Source organism: Astyanax mexicanus, chromosome 3, assembly GCF_023375975.1.
Source record: "Astyanax mexicanus isolate ESR-SI-001 chromosome 3, AstMex3_surface, whole genome shotgun sequence".
In the NCBI taxonomy this organism is placed as follows: Eukaryota; Metazoa; Chordata; class Actinopteri; order Characiformes; family Acestrorhamphidae; genus Astyanax; species Astyanax mexicanus.
Genome location: NC_064410.1, coordinates 3,145,924 through 3,161,897, shown reverse-complemented (window position 1 = coordinate 3,161,897; position 15,974 = coordinate 3,145,924). Strand labels below are relative to the sequence as shown.

Below are 15,974 nucleotides of genomic sequence, written 5' to 3'. Positions count from 1 at the left end.
TAATAATTAGTCATTTAATTTGTAATGATTATATTTACAGTGTTTAATAGGATTTTTTTTCAGACATATTTTGGATAATTTAACATGCAGAGGCGGAAAACGACCTGGGAACATTTGATGAACCTAACAGGAGGGTTAACAGATGTACAGCAGGGGTATTTTAGAAATAGAATGAAAGTTAGCCCGCTGTTAAGCAGGTTTTTATAATGTGAGATTCAAAGTTTGAAAGCTAGGTGTCAGAAAGGGGCCAAAGAGTCTAAAAGCGGAGAGAGTGAGCATTTCTAGCGCAGAAAAACAGGCCAAAGAGTCTAAAAGCGGAGAGAGTGAGCATTTCTAGCGCAGAAAAACAGGCCAAAGAGTCTAAAAGCGGAGAGAGTGAGCATTTCTAGCGCAGAAAAACGGGGCAAAAGAGTCTAAAAGTGGAGAGAGTGAGCATTTCTAGCGCAGAAAAACGGGGCAAAGAGTCTAAAAGCGGAGAGAGTGAGCATTTCTAGCGCAGAAAAACAGGCCAAAGAGTCTAAAAGCGGAGAGAGTGCGCAATTCTAGCTCAGAAAAACGGGCCAAAGAGTCTAAAAGCGGAGAGAGTGAGCATTTCTAGTGCAGAAAAACAGGGCAAGAGAGTCTAAAAATTGCCGTAATTAAGGAGTTTTATATTAAGAGACATCATGAAATTAAACATCAATTTGAAAAATCTTAGTTTACACAACACTGTCAAAGATAAAGATAGTAAGTCAAGTTAAATGATCTGTAAATGAAATAATCAGGAAAAAAGTATTATTTAAAGTGGTATATTTCATTATTTGTTTTATTACAGAGTCTGTGGCCGTGACTTCAAATATATTTCTCCTTCTGGCCCCCAACAAAAAAAAGTTTGGACACCCTTGATGTACAGTGATTAAGTGGCACTCTTTAAAATGTGTAAGTATCAGTGAAAAGTGGGAGGTGTAGGTGGGAATGCACAGCAAAATAAAACTAAACACCACTTCAGGAGCGCACTACTGCTTTAAATTCCATTTAATACACGCTGCTGTGCTGTCACACACACTCAGGCATGCAATGTAGCATATAAAATAAAAAAATAAATAAAATCAGATTAACGCCAGCAGCGCTACAAGCACTCACTCTCCAGCCTCCACTTCCCCTCCAGGGAGCTCCAAATTAAATCGAGCGATAATGACAGCGCTTTACCTGCCGCGTCCGAGCCGGCGGGGCAGCGCGGCGGAGGCGTACATCACGCAGCTCACGCGCGCCCACGCGACACTGGATTACCCAGCCGGCAAAATAGCTGCACAAGTGATCTGAGCGATCTCCCCCGGTGCAGAGAATCACTGTAAATCAAAGCTGCTGCCGGTAAAATACAGTAAATCTTCCTCTTTCTGCAGGAGACGACAGACTCACTCACTCACTCTCTCTCTCTCAGAGACGCTCTCACCACCGTCCAGACGCTGACCCAATCAGTCACAGCACCACAGGATGTTGATATAACACACACACACACACATACCTCACACACACACACGTGCAGCCACCCACCCACACATCCCAACATCACTGCAGCTCTGTTTCTCTCTCCGTCTTATTTTCTTAATCCATCTTCTGTGCACTTTAATGATTAACACGTATAAAAACACCAACTGAATGAATGAGTCTACACTATATAAACTAGTTTTACTTTATTTACGTCTTATTTACGTCAGCTATTTGGACATTTTTTTTATGTTCCAATTCCAGTTAGCGCTGCACGATATTGGAAAAAAATTCACATTGTGATATTTCTTTTCTGCAATATTTATTTGCGATACTGAGAATACAAGAATCTTGATATTAATAATGCACTTTGTGTATCCAATACTGAAGAAAAAAAAAAAAAAAAAAAAAAAAAAAAAAACACAATGCATGGAACAATGCAAGTCTTGCAATGTGACTATTGCACACACATTGCAAGAACAACTCAAAAAAGAAGAAAACCGTGCAACCCCAATTCCAATGTCACAACATTCTTTATAACAAAGTTCATTAATCTTAACAAGGGAGTCACTGAATAATCATGCTTTTTTATTTTTTAATCATTTGCATGAATTAATCATTATATCTACATAATACAATTTATGTTAATTCACTGTTCAATGCAGAGTACGCAATATTAATATTGTAACATGTTTTATTCCTGACTTAAAAAAAATCCTGCATTTTCCAAAATTACAGAAAAAAATAATAATGCTGTTGCCATGCCACTCTTACAATATTGTAGAGCCCTAATGACACAAAGCAAAGAAGTGACGGCCGAAAACTTCGCTTCTCATTTTGCACACAAAGCATAAGCCCCTCCTCCTCCCTTCCCACTTCCTACTATTGGATGAACCCAGAAACACGGTAAATATGCAACGCATGGAAAAGAGCCAGGCTTAATGTGTCTCTGCATTCTCTACTCACATCACCGAACCCCAGAGTCACGTTTCTCAGCTCACAGCCGTTCCCTCAGCCTCGACCATCTCCTCCTCATCTATCCGCTTTACATCCATGCTTCTTCACTCCTCTTCCTCACAGCCCACCACCACCACCACTTCCTCCTCCTCAACCAACCCCTCACTGCTGCTCATCACACCAGAGCCCCAGCACAGCGCCGCTCACAGCACAGCTCTTCCCCCGGGCCAATATCATTACGCAAGAGTGTATTCCACTAGAAAGAGTAATTACAGAGTGAGAGAGAGTGAGAGTGAGAGAGAGAGAAAAATGAAGTGAGAGAGGAAGAGAAATAGAGACAGACAGATCAGTGTGTGAGACAAAGAGGGACAGAGCAAGTGGGAAGGAGAGAGATAGAGAGAAAGATAGATCAGCGTGTGAGAGAGAAAGCGCAGTGTAAGAGCGAGTGAGAGAGAGATCAGTGTGAGAGAAAAAGAGCAGTGTAAGAGAGAGAGAGAGACAGAAAGAAAATGAAGTAAGAGAGAGGTGTGTGTGTGTGTGTGTGTGTGTGTGTGTGTGTGTGTGTAAGTGAGAGAAAGAGAGAGAGCAAGACAGAGGAAAAGACGGAGACTAATCAGTGTGTGGGAGAGAGAGAGCAGTGTGAGAGAGTGAGAGAGAGACAGATCAGTGTGAGAGCAAGCAGTGTGTGTGTGTGTGTGTGTGTGTGTGTGTCTAAATGTGTAAACAGGTCTATACTCACTCATTCAGAGCTTACTGATTAATCTGGTTAGGTGTGGACGGCGCTCAGGCTCCGCCTCCTGGTTTAGCCCACTTAACACCGGGTTAAACAAGGAGCTGGAGTTGTTTACCAAACTAAAGGCAGTTTGTAACCTATATAGGTTACATAACTTTACCATTGGAACTTATTTGCAACAGGGTGGCAACTGCCAATCAGCAATGTCAATAAGCAATCGTCCCTATATATATATATATATATATATATATATATATATATATATATATATATATATATATATATTGCTTATTGACATTGCTGATTGGTAGTTGCCACCCTGTTGCAAATAAGTATAATATAATATAATACAGCCGACTAACAGCTGGGACAATTGGCCAGATACATTGGGAGAAAAATGGTGAAGTTAGTGTATAACATCCTATAACAAGTTCCCAACACATCTTGCGGAGATCTAACTTTAGCTCCGACACTAATAGACCCAACCTGACCGTCTAATTTCCCCTTTCAGGAGGGCTTCATTAGCTGAAAGTTACACCGCACAGGAAATGTGCAGAAAGGTAAATCCTCTAGTTCCCAATCCTGATCCAAATGCACATTTTAACTTGCAAAGAGAAAAAGTGTTTTTGCATTTTTGTTACATTTGTCATCTTAATAATCCCCAAGACTGTGTGTAAACATTCTTTTGACCGATGTGACGGAAGTATAACTTTTTGGAAGGTGTGTTTCCCTTTACAGCTGGCGTAAAACTAATATACAATTTTAGAAAAAGAGCATCATACTGAATGTAAAACATGGTGGTGGTAGTGTGATGGTCTAGGGCTGCTGGACAACTTGCTGTAATAGATCAAGAACCAAGAATTCTGCTGTTTACCAGACAATCCTGAAAAACAAGGTCAGACCATCTGTTTGTAACCTCAAGCTCAGGTGTACTTGGGTTCTGCAGCAGGACAATGACCCAAAGCACACAAACAAGTCCACCAAAATGAAGGTTTTGGAGTGGCCTAGTTAAAGTGGATGATCTTAAACAGGTGGTTAATGCTAGAAAACCATCCAGTGTGTGAATTAAAACAATTCCGTGAAGAAGAGTGGAACTAAATACCTCCACAGAGATGTGAAAGACTCGTTGCCAGTTATCAGTAAAGCTTGGTTGCAGTTGTTGCCGCCAAGTATGGGACTACAGTTATTAGGTTTAGAGGGCAAACACCTTTTCACACAGGGCTAGATTGATTTGGATATATATTTTTTCCCTTTCATAAATAGAATTAGCATTTAAAAAGTGCTTTTTATATTTACTTAAGTGATCTTTCTTTAATATTAATGTTTGTTTGATAATCAAAATGGAAAAATGGAAACAGAAGTGGTTGCTCAAAGAACTATTTGAAGCATCTTTATTTTTAAACATCGTAGGATCCAGGGTAGTGATGATGTGCTTTAAAAGAGCACAAGAGCAGATTTACTGTTTGTAGACCTCTTTCTAGTAATGGATTATCAGCTTCTAGAAAACCATCTCAGATCCAAAATGTCTTTCTAACACAGCAAGAACAAGAAGCACAGGTGTAAAATGGAATTAGACACAAAGGCCATATGGTTGTTAAATTACCATAATAAAACTCCTACTTATATTCCAAGTCACTTTTCATCAGTCTACAAATAGTATTATTTAATATTAGTGCTGTGTATTGGCAAGAAACCGATAAAAAGACATTACGATTCAATATATTACAATACTGTAAGAAAGGACATTGCAATCTATAGATTAAGTATAGAATACAAATCATATAAATAAAACCTGAGTAACCAAATTTATTATTTTTCCCTAGAACAATGGGGACTAAAGACATCAAATGGAACACGGACACCATCACATTGCAACAATTCTATATATTGATATAATTGTGCATTTGAGGTGTGTCATATTGTATTGTATGCAAAAAAAAAAAAAAAAAAAAAAAAGACACAAAAAAGAACAATTGAAAGTCTATTTTGCATTTGATTTAGCCATTTACTGTTTTTATTTTTTGTTTATCTGTTTCTATTTTTCATTTCACTATATACATTTTATTTGTAATTGTTTTTAAATTTGTTCTAAACAAAAAAATCAGGGACTCAGGGAATCAGGGATTTTTTTGTTTCTACTGAATGTATGAGATCTTATACTGTATATATATATATATATATATATATATATATATATATATATATATATATATATATATATATATATATATATATATATATATATATTAGTTACAGTAGTATATTCTTGCAATTGAAATTTAAATTATTGTGATGTTTAATTACTCTTGGCGATATGACAAAATGTTGAATGAAAAAAATAGATATTTATTTTATTATTGCATAGAATATGATCCATAACTGAGATATTAAAAAAAATACAAGAATTTTATCAGACTTGTATTGATTTCATCAGAACTCAATGATCCAGAATATAATTATAATAATAATACTAATAATGCACTCCATATATCCAGGATTAAAGTAACATAAATGACACTGGACAGACAAAATCTGTCTGTTGTAGATATATAATGAGAAATAATGAGAACAGTGTGAATTTTGCCAAATTATTTTGCTAAAAACAGCAAGAAGAAAAAAGTAGTACCCTGATGTGAAAATGAGGGGTTATGGCACAATATTTCAGGGTATATTATTGTTCAGGATATTCAAAAATGTTGCCGATATTAAAATATTATTGCATACAATGCGATATGGCACACTCCTATTCACCACTACTGGATAATAAATTATTTTAAATATATATTTTAGTGTTTAAAAAAAATAAATTAAAAAAAGAAAGAAACTCATTGTGCCATTCTGCCAACTCCCTCCATATATATATATATATATATAAAAAAATGAGGCCTACCTGAGCAGGTATTTATATAAGCGCTGTGCCCTAGAGGTGCTGACCCCTGATCTGTTTCTAGGATCAACACTAGATCTCCCGAGAGCAACAATCCAATACATAGAAGGCCTTTAAGCCTTTCAGGCCAGAGCCAGATTTGCGTGGCACTGATTTCTATTTCAAGAAGACTCCCACCATTAATCCCCCATCATCTCGCTGAATAACAGCGAGATTAATTTACAATGGGAATGGAGCATTGTTTAAGTGTGCCTCGCTTGGCCGTGTGTGTGTGTGTTTGTGTGTGTATATGTTTATATGTGTGTGTGTGTCAGTCTTGTGCATGGACAGATGTGTAGAGCAGGAAGGAGAGATGTTTTGCCCAAAGACAGGAAGACAGAAAGACCCAACAGTCTGTCAGAATGTGTGAAAATCAACCCCGCAACCGGAAACACACAAGCACACATACACACACAAGCACACACACACACACACACAAGCACACACACACACACACACAAGCACACACACACACACACACAAGCACACACACACACACACACAAGCACACACACACACACAAGCACACACACACACACACACAAGCACACACACACACACACACAAGCACACACACACACACACACAAGCACACACACACACACAAGCACACACACACACACACACACAAACACAAGCACACACACACACACAAGCACACACACACACAAGCACACACACACACACAAGCACACACACACACACACACAAGCACACACACACACACACACAAGCACACACACACACACACATAAGCACACACACACACACAAGCACACACACACACACACACAAGCACACACACACACACACACAAGCACACACACACACACACACAAGCACACACACACACACAAGCACACACACACACACACACACAAACACAAGCACACACACACACACAAGCACACACACACACACAAGCACACACACACACACAAGCACACACACACACACAAGCACACACACACACACAAGCACACACACACACACACACACAAGCACACACACACACACACAAGCACACACACAAGCACACACACACACACAAGCACACACACACACACACACACACACAAGCACACACACACACACAAGCACACACACACACACAAGCACACACACACACACAAGCACACACACACACACAAGCACACACACACACACAAGCACACACACACACACACACACACACACACACACACACACACACACTTAGTCATCAGAAAGCCAATGATGAGTGCGTCTACTGGGCATTCCCAGAGATAAAAACCACCAACCAGTTCCTCCGTCCCTGAAGAAAGTGGGCACTCGCTAGAAGAGAAAATAAAGCTGCACTATTATTAGAGCCGTTTCTACACCAGTGTTGGGTACGTGTGGTATTAAAGCTGGAGCTGGCCAAACATTCGTAATATTAGTAGACACCGTATCCAGCTGACCTGGCAAAACAACAGTCTAAACCAAACACCTAAACCAAAATTAGCAGCTGTTAATAATATCAGAGCAGTGGACTGCAGGGAAGTTTAAAGCTTTCACCAACATGAATAACAAAGACTCTTCCACTGTAAAAAGATCCTATTTATTCAGCACTATTTCAGATCACATCAGCAGAACTGCACATACTGGCCTGACTGAAATATGACATGAAAAGCATGGTTATAATAATAATAATAATAATAATAAAAATAATAATAATAAGCTCTTGTAAATATATGTCAGTGATTGTGAAAAAAATCTACAGTCTGGCGCAGTTTCTATAAACATAAAAAAAACTATTAGTAAGTGACACGATTGGCCTCACCTGGCCCAAGTAAAAACAGCTTGATTAATAGATTTCCACATTTCAACTAAAGCTGTAGCATTAGAATTTGCAGCTAACCGCAAGCAGTAATGCTAATGCTGCTCCAGCAGTGCTATCCAGGGTTAACAGCAGGATACAGGCCAATTATACTTACCTCGGGATGGCCAAAGAGCTAACGGCTAATGCTAATACTGCTGGAGAACTTCATTGAAACTCTTCACTGTATAACTCTGTACTTCAGTGGCGTGGCTTTACTGCTCCTTAATACCTGACTAGTAGAATTCATACATAAGGCGCACCGGATTAAAAAGCGCACCATCGTTTTTGACTCACGCTTTTTGATCACAGACAATCAATGTTTGTGATTATAACACGTGATCCAGGCTGATAGCAAGCAGAATAACTGAGATAAATTTGGACACACTTTGAATTTTGCAACAGAAGATCCATTTTTTTTGGGTTTAGTAAGGAATAGGGTTGTCACGATACCAAAATTTTGACTTCGATACCGATACCAACTGTAGTATCACGATTCTCGATACCAAAACGATACTTGGAAGAAAAAAAAACAATAAAAATATCTGAACATAAAATGTTTATTTTTGATTGGACTGTATTGAACACTGAACAATCGGTGCAAACGTTTTTATTCTAAAATGAAACATTTGAACAAAAAACAAGTTTCGTTATTATAACCTTAACTATAACATAATTATCTAAACACTTCCTAAAAACTAAAACCTCTTCTTTTCTGAAACTACACTGTGGGAAGTTTCTTTGCCTGTTTAAGGTTCTTAGCCAGGAAAACAAGTGTGTCCACATGGTCTTCTGTCAACCTTGTTCTCCTTGGACTGCAGATTAACCACACGTGCGTTATCACATGCAGCCTCGAAAATTACGCTTTTAATAAGGAGATAAAGTGGATATTATTTTTTTTTCTGCCTCAGTTTATTTCATGCGCTGTTTGTATATAATTGGGGATTGCAGGAGACTGGATTGATGGATTCTCTTAAGTCTGGTTTTGAAGGTAAGAGCGTGGGGGAGCCGCTGGTGGGGGTTGAGGGGGTGGAGGGAGTGACCTGAGGTAACCCTGCAGCGAAAAACAAGCAGCTTTTAACTCTGAACACGCGCTGTGACGCGCTCTTTCAGCTCTAATTCAGGAACCGTACATCCTACAGTAAAACGGAGCGAATCCGGAGAGACAGACGGTTCGAATGGTGTATAACATGTCCGCATTCGATCAAATATGGACGTACGAGAAACGGAAATATGAAAATTATGATTTCATATTTTCAGAAGCAAGGCATATTTCGCCCTAAATGTTTATTTTCTGAAAGGAGATCCAGCTAAATAGGCTAGATAACTGAAAAGCCGAGATTCTAAGCTTTAAAATGGCATATTGGGTGTCTATATTGAACCTATAACTATTCATAAACACAGCCAGATATTAAATATTATAAATTTCTGGCCCGCCGGCGGGCCAGGGCTAGTAAATCTTAGTAACGCTACAGACAGAGTGTATCTTGACTAACTCCACTAACCTGTCGACTTCTCAGCTCTTTGTAGAGATCAGGGTGCTTGTCTGCTAAATGCGTAGCCAGGTTGCTGGTGTTCCCTCCTCTGCACTGGATAGACTTATAACACTGTTTATAAACTGGGTTTGTGGTGTTGGTCGGATTCCCTTCTTCATCAGCGATGTAAGCAAAATTTGCCCACACTTCACTCCTCGCGCCCGTTTTGTCCACAAGTCGCGGACGAGAGACATCTGTTATTTTAGACGTCGCCATTCTACACTCGCCGCTGCTCTCTCTCGCTGCTGCTCTGCTGGCTTGCGCGTGCGTGTGTCGCTCAAGCGAGTCAAATGAATCGATTCACACGTGAATCGATTCATTTGTTCAGAACACTAAGTTTATCTGAATCCTGCCACACCGACTGCTGCGGTGTGAATCAGTTTTCTTATGAACTGAATCAAATCGCGCCTACTAATTTGACTCATTTGAAGCTAGTGACTGGGCTATATAGTATCGAAAGCATCGAACGCTAAAGAACCGAATCGTTTGTGATGACGTAGTATCGAAAAAGAATCGAACCTTCGGTACACCGTGCAACTCTAGTAAGGAACCATTCTGTAAAATGAGATTCTAAATGCTTTAACTCAGTGAACCCTAGGTTTATTATTCACTTAATAACCCTTGTGCAGAAACTAATGCGAATTAGCTGGTAATTAGTGTGTCAGTTTGATTTAGCATTACTTGTGGAGGCCCATAGGGTTCTATTTTGGGATCTATTAAACAGATATTATACATCACATTAAATGTAATTACGAATGTGAAAGTGTGTGGGTTAAAAAATGGGTTTAGGAGTTAAGGAAGACGTTTCTCAGACAGCTTTTTAACAAAAATGGTTATTTATCCTTTCATGACTGACTTTTGTTACATCCTAAGGATCACCAATTGGGAAATACATATGACTCACATATGAGTCTCATTCATTTCTGATGGGGCATACAATCAAAGATACAAATGGATGCATACACAATTAATTAGTTTACTGCAACTATTTCTCCCTGCAGAAATATTGTGCTTCCCAAAGCCACAGTGTGTTGTTGCTGACCATGTGCATCCCTTCATGTCCATAATTTACTCCTGCTCTAATAAAGGGTCTTCCCAGACATCGAACTTTAATCTAAATTTGACCCCTTTAACAAGAACTACCTTACAACATACAGGACTTAAGAATCTGCTGCTACAGTCACAACTGTTTTAATGGAACATGGGGTCTTCTAGTGCTGGGCGATACGGGAAAAATCATATATCACGATATGGAATTTTTTATATCACGATAACGATATAAATCATGATATACCACATTTAAGTATGTTTTTAGTTATTCTTCAAAAAATATGACAAAATAATATCATTGCTTACTTTTTTCCAACTTTATTTCAAAGTGACATTAAACCAGACTTTCACAAATGAGAATTACTACCTTTTAGTGCAGCAATATATATGTATCCAATGAAAACAGATGAGGTAGATGCAGTGGCTAACTGTTTCAAAAGAACAATGCGTCTCTATTGTTCAGCTCTCATGAGTGTAATAACGTAAAAAACACATTATGAAGCTTTTTTTGCGAAGATTACTTTATTATCACCGATATAAACAGAGTTTATGCAAATAACCACGCCCATACATTTCACCGTAGCCTACTTTTATATATTTGCATTAATAATTGATCAAATTACTGTAGAAACGATAGGGACGATAGAAGGTAAGTAGCAAGATAGACACTTTTCAATTGTCCCCACAACATTTATAACAACGTCATATCGCACAGCACTAGGGTCCTCTGTAGTTTCTTCGCCGATTGAGCTGAAGGGCACCTATAAATATTTTATTTATTTACATGGATAAACTTGGGTAAGTTATAAAAGGGAACATTTTACTCCAAATTCACTATACTTTAGTCTTTATAACAGTAAACGCCATGCTTCACTCCAGTTCTCAAATGGAAAAACTTGAGTGCATATAACTGTGGTTCCAAACCTCTCAAGAGGTTAGGGTTTCCCAATAAGGACACGAAAGCATAACTGCATAAAAACATAACCAACTTTCTCATATTCACCATACTACACTGCATCAACTGGCACGCTGGACCCAAACTGACCACTCCCCTCCCGCTTTACATAACCACGTCCCTCTCAAAATAGCCCACCATGTCATACTCAACGAGAAAAGAAAAGGGCTTCTGAAACGTCCATCACACTGCCATGAAAAGAGTATTTTTAGACTGTTTCATGGAAGGAATCTGGTGATTCATGCATTGAGTGAGATCTGAGTCCTTCTCCTCATAACAAAGTGCCTGAAAAGGCCATCACGTTGCTTGCGTCCGTACCCGGCTGTACGCTGTCTCTCCAGAACATGCCGTTCTTAAAGAGGCTGGGATGTGTGAGAAAAGAGCTCTGATGGCAGAACAAACACTTAGAGAGGCCTAATTACACCAAGGCTCTCCGAGAAAATGAGAGAAGAGGCCAGTGCCCACAGGAAAGTCGACTCATTAGAGAGGACTAGCATTAATGACCGCTGACTGATCGCGCTCTCAACAGGGATGCTCTGGAGATCAGTAATAGAAGAAGCTGAATTATAAGAGCTTGTAGTCTTCAGCAGAAACATGAGCCTCCATGCATTTAGTCCACAGAGCTTTTTCAGATGAAGACTAGCTTCTACAGTACAAGCAGATCCATCATCTGCTCTATTGTGGTGATGGACAGTATTTGTGGAAAAAGGAGAGTTGAGGAGCACATTGAATTCTGCCGTGATTTAATCAGCCGTGGTTTTATGTTTTTTTTGGATACAATCCGGCTTAGCACCCGAACATCCCTTTCAGACAGCTTCCTCTTACAGCGTCCACAGTTAATCCTGTTGGATGTGGTTGGTCCTTCTTGGTGGTATGCTGACATTACCCTGGATACCGTGGCTCTTGATGCATCACAAAGACTTGCTGTCTTGGTCACAGATGCGCCAGCAAGCCGTGCACCAACAATTTGTCCTCTTTTGAACTCTGGTTATTATGGGTGACTGGTATGTCACCCCTAATGTTGTGTGCATTGCAATATTTTGAGTAAAACTTTGCTCTTACCCTGCTAATTGAAACTTCACACTCTTACTGCTGCAATAATGTGCAATTATTGAATATTGGCCACCAGGCTGCTCCAATTTAGCCGTGAAACCTCCCACACTAAAATGATGACAAGTGTTTCAGTTTCATTGTCCAACCCCTGTATGTACATATATCAGGTTAAACTGCACCTAAACAGCCATTTGGTTTAAACATGGAGTATACTTGATAAGTCAGGTCGGCTAGAGGTTGGATCGCATTCTCCCCACAAATGAACCACTCCGAAGTTTGATTGGAACCAGACCAAAACCATCTTGACGGTTCACATTCACAAATATAAGTGAGCTGTATCTGTGTGTAATGTGAACGAATCTGTTCCTAACACGCCTCCCATGTGCACATATTGTTACGTGTATAAACATCTCCGTCTTTACAAACAACAAAAAAACTCATATTTGAGAGGAGACTCGTAGCTTTATAAAGGGAAATGGATGCGTTTATTAGCAGCTCATATGTGGAGCATCTTTTACTGGAGTGGAGAAACAGAAAACAGCTGCTTTGAAGTTCATGCTCAGGTCGAGGAGGTGAAAAAAGGCAAGGTGGTTTGCTTTTGCTGTTTTTTTTTTTGCAGCTATAGCTGCACAGCTGCACCAGAGAGAGATGTGTGGGTACGAGAGATTGAAGCACTTAGCGCTAATGCTAACGCATAAAAGCAAAAAAAAAAAAAAAAAAGATTCATAAATTCCGATTTGACCGTTCACATTCATATCGCATCTCCACAAAATCGGTTACATATCTGATCAAGGACCACATATAAAAGCATGTTCACACATGCATGTTCAAAAAATCAGATTTGAAAATCACTTCAGCCTGGTAATGTGAACCTTGCTTTATTTTACTCCAATCTTGGATACACAAAATATATTAACATCACCAACACTGTCGTTAAAAAGAATGTTTAATCACCGACTTTTTTTTTTTTACAAAATAAAGCAACAAACTGTTGCTGACCCTGTGCATCCCTTCATCACCACAATTTATTCCAAATCACTGAACTTTAATCCAATTTAACCAATTTTGGCATGTTGAACAAGATATTTAGACCATTATGGTCAATTAATTTTATTAGATAAAAGTTTAAAAGTGGTTCAAAAGATACCAATGCCCTTCTGGTGCATTTTCTCTGCTTTTACAAACATTATGCACACTGTGCATCATGTCTAAGTGTGTTTAAGGGTTGTGACCTAATATTTGTACCACATTGTCCACATCCATTTTCAAGCTCTTCTATAAATCGACTGGCTTCCAACCTCAAATCATCACCATGCAGCCAATTTTTGTGAGCAGTTATACATAAATATATGCCTCGGCAGTTGAGATGTCCATGAAGAGGCCAAAAGTGTTGATGTATCTCCTTATAGATACTGCAACACTCGACTTCGGCACGAACAGAGCAGCGAGACATAGCCTCGTTTCCAGGCGACAATATCTCCTGGGCGAGCTCAGCTGAAGTTAATAGAATCAGCTCTCTCTCATTTAGGGAAGGAGAGCGCTTTCAACCCAAAGACAATCGTATTCATCAAGCAGATGAAATAAAACAGACGTGATAAGGCAGGACTTTTTCCAGCTTGGTTTCCAAACACATCGTCTTTCTTTAATTTATCACAGACATTGTACTAAACCCAGAGACGTCACTGTCAAAATGATAAAAATGGCCAAATATCGCGACTAAGCAACACTGTATTGGTTCATATATTTTTCCACAGAAGGTTGAACACATTTGCAGAGCCTTGTAAGACCTTGCATATGACAGCCAGAGTAAAAACAGAATAGTAAAAAGAATATAAGGAGCTCAAAGGCAGAATCGGGATAGATTAGGCCCTACCTTTGGGTCCTACTGGACTCTGAACTGGGGCTGCCAATAATGACTATTTTAGCAGTCTACCAATTTGACGATTATTTTTATTTATTTATTTATTTTTCGATTATGTTAAAATATATAAAATATAAGATATGTGTTAAAATAACTACAGACTTAAACAAAAAAAATATTTCAGGGAGGTATCTACTAGGGGTGGGCAATATTATATCGTACACAATATATTGTGACACAGAAATATCATGATATTAAAAATCCATATCATGATAATAGGGCTGTTCTGTCTTAAAAGTAGTATATTATTTACTGTGAAGCTTTTTAAGTGTATTTATTGTATAATTGCTTTATTTTGCAGTTTATATGCATGCACTAAATATTCTGCAATATTTTTTGCTGCATTATATTATTTGATGCTATATTATTTATTTTGCCACATTATGACTATACTGTTATACTCTTATACTATATTCCGGAAATTAATTAATTATTTTTCTGTTTTCCTAAATCGGCAAGTATATCGTTATCGCAAAAATACCCTGAAATATCGTGATATTATTTTAGAGCCATATCGCCCACCCCTAGTGACGATACCCACCCCTATTTTACCTGTCGAAAGTTAAAGAGTTTACTGCTAAGGAGAGTTTAAACAGGCTTCACTGCCTCATTAACATTAATAACATTAGTTACACTAACATTAGCTCGATAAGTGTTAGAGAGATACTGTACTCTGTTCACACCATTATAATTAAGTTGTGTTATAATAAAAAACTTTATTTTCTTATACAAAAAATAATTTTAGGTATTTACTTAGAAAAAAAGTAAGAAAAAAAGTGAAAAAAAAAAATACATACAAGTATCCTAGAATCTCCTGAAAATAACATCCAGCCTGTGTGAATGTTTCCTATAATTTTTTTTTTTTTTTTTCAATTTTTAGTTATCAAAATGTACTGCACAATTGGTCTTGGGGTCTTAATGTTTAGCTGTCCTCACCAGTAGAAAGTAAAAACGATTAATGATGCACCGACATTTTTTTTTTAAGTCTTTTTAAGACTACGTCGACTAATCGATGCAGCTCTACTCTGAACAGAGGCTGACAGTCTGGTTAATGAGGACGGATGAGCTGGTAATGAAGACAGCAGACATGCAGAGACTTTATTAAGTGCCACGGATTGACCTTTTCCCTGCCTGTCACAGCGCAGGAGCCACTAACAGACCACTAAGTGAATTGGGATCTTGAGCAGTGCTTTAAGCAGAGCGTGGTGGATCTGACCACATGCATTAGTAAAAAACACCGCAAGCAAAGGAGGATCTTGGTTTCGAACCAAGAAATCCATTATAAACTGCAATATAAAAACAAAGCAAAGCAAAAAACACAACAAGGCTTCTATACATCCAACTACTGATTCATCTAAAGCAGCGTCATATATCCTATGCAAACAGTACAGACCACATTTAACCACATTTACCCCGACCAGAAGCACAGCAGTGACAGAAAGAAAGCAAAGATTTTTTAAGCATTACACAAGCAGAGCTTTTTAAGTTGTTCCCACTTGAAAAATCCCTTACTGTAGAGCTCAAAATTCCTTAGCTGAGG

The 15,974-nt window shown here is 38.6% G+C and overlaps 1 protein-coding gene across 5 annotated transcripts in view; it reads right to left on the bottom strand.

The window, feature by feature from the left end:
* The window catches only part of fam126a (family with sequence similarity 126 member A), a 58,482-nt gene that overhangs the window by 28,093 nt on the left and 14,415 nt on the right, over nt 1-15,974 (bottom strand). Inside the window, exon 1 of one of the 5 annotated variants that reach the window (XM_022668098.2) lies at nt 2,434-3,248. The exons of the other annotated variants lie outside the window; for them this stretch is intronic. The gene's annotated coding sequence lies outside the window, so the exon portion shown is untranslated. Of the gene's footprint in view, nt 1-2,433; nt 3,249-15,974 lie in introns of those variants that run through there. 5 annotated transcript variants of the gene reach the window in all.